This window comes from Zalophus californianus, chromosome 14, assembly GCF_009762305.2.
Source record: "Zalophus californianus isolate mZalCal1 chromosome 14, mZalCal1.pri.v2, whole genome shotgun sequence".
NCBI lineage: Eukaryota > Metazoa > Chordata > Mammalia > Carnivora > Otariidae > Zalophus > Zalophus californianus.
This window is the reverse complement of record NC_045608.1, coordinates 80039876-80041923: the sequence shown is the minus strand read 5'-3', so window position 1 is coordinate 80041923 and position 2048 is coordinate 80039876. Positions and strand designations below refer to the sequence as shown.

General features: G+C 43.0%; 1 non-coding gene across 1 annotated transcript; it reads right to left on the bottom strand.

Annotated features, from left to right (window-relative positions):
* Nucleotides 1–214: 214 nt before the first annotated feature.
* LOC113913387 lies at nucleotides 215–321 on the bottom strand. Its single transcript, XR_003517180.2, has one exon. It is a non-coding gene; the product is annotated as a U6 spliceosomal RNA (small nuclear RNA).
* Between the last annotated feature and the right edge of the window lie 1727 nt (nucleotides 322–2048).

Sequence of the window (2048 nt, the reverse complement as noted above, 5' to 3'; positions counted from 1 at the left end):
TCTGTCTTTCAGATAAACAAGGAATGATTTTTAGTATCTGCACATCCCATGTACTATTTGGGGCCTACAAAAACTAAAAACATACGTAGTTGTTTCTCTGGAAATTTAAGTGGGCATCTGATATTTTCCTGGGATCTCAAGGGAGGGCAGGGTTTTGGGGGTCAGACAGATCTGGCGGGACTTTGAGTTTGGCCACTCAACTAGCAACACGAGCTAGTGAAGCAACCTCTTCACGAATGTGCGTGTCATCCTTGCACAGAGGCCATGCTCATCTTCTCTGTATCGTTCCGATTTCAGTCTATGTGCTGCCCAAGCGAGCCCTGAGGCAACCTCTGGCACCCTCGATTTCCCAGCTGTGAGTAATTATGAGAGATAATATTTCCTTCATAGGGCGGGGGATAGAATTAAATTTGAAATGTCATAAAATAGACTCCGGCACAAATTATTAGCACATAGTAGCACCAGGTCCACTTTCTCCTCATACTGTTCTTTCTTTTGGGGTTAATCGGGAGGAAACACATCATTTCCCTGGACTCCTGAATGCTATCGGGAGCAACAAAGCCACTCTTAAGACTTGCCCTGCCAACCTTTCAACTTCTTTAGGGTTTTGGTAGTTCAGAGTCAGGACCCGACTGACAACTGCCTTCTCATCATTCCCGGGACGGCCCCTGAGACCCCAAGAATCTCGAAGACATCTAGAAGCCACGGTGAGACTAAACCAGGAGCCCCTTGTCTACCTAGCTATTGAAAGGTTCAACGAGATTCTACCAGAACAATGAGCTAAAATCTTCACAGAAGCCTCCATGTGCTGTGGGGGAGAACCCTCCTCAGATGGTTCTTCGCCTCGCCACCCTGTCGCGGACACATCTCCATTTTACTCTCAATTTTTCCAGCTGCTGAAGGAAAACCTCAGAATCGATGCCCCCCCAAGATGGTGACTACTCCAAGCCGTATTTGTCTTGACACTGGTGTATGTAATTATTTTGATTCCGGAGTTATTTCTCTAATTATGTTCCATTTGGACTAAGGCTCATTATTTAACATTTGGAGTATGCCTGGATTGACTGGAAAGAAAACTGGTTGGCTTGGGAAGTGAGGGGGATTAGAGGCAAATGTGGAGCAACAGTATTCTAAACCGCTTATGTATAATTCTGGAAGTAGATAATCCATAGGTTGCATATAGACAGCTAACTTAAAAAAAAAAAAAAAGCCATTTCCTGCAAGAGAAATGAGAATAGTCCAAGGTTGCCATTGTTCTAATTCTGGCTTTGGTTTTCCCCAGAGCACAGGAATCTTCAAGATCTTTTCAAAACAAGGTTAAGGAAGTTGAACGCTTCCTTTTAAAGAAAATACCACCTCATTTGAATGTTTAAAAATACCCATTGAGCATAGGATCAATTGCCATCCTACCTACTGCTTGGGTATCAAAGATGTTTGTAAAAGTTTTCATTAAATAGTTAACAGGGAAAAAGCCATAATTTAAGGGTGCAATTACCCAGAAAAACACTTTATTTCATTATTAACTCCTTCAGATTGATCCAAAGCATAGACAGAAGCCTTGCTTTTAGGCAACAAAACAAAACCAACACTGCCTGACATTAGCAACTACTTTTAACTGTTTCTAGAGTCAGTTTGTGGACAGTATCACGTGCTAGTGAGGATGGGGAGCAACTGGATCTCTCATACACTGCCATATTGTAAGCATATGCTCACCATGCAGTCCAGCCTGAAAACCATGTCCATGCAAAAACCTGTACGTGAAGGTTTATCGCAGCGTTATTCATAATTACCCCAAGCCAGAAATAAGCCAAATGTCACTCACCTGGTGAATGGATAAACAAACTAATGTAAAGTAAATACTACTCCAGAATAAAAAGGAACAAACTACAAATGCATGCCAAAGCAAGCCTTGTGCCAAGAGAAAGAGGCCAGACTCAAACAGAAACACACCATACGATTCCATTGATTGTGGCAAAGGCAAAGATGTAGGGATGGAGAACAGAGCAGTGGTTGCCAGGGGCTGGGGTGGGGAGGAAAGGACTGACTAC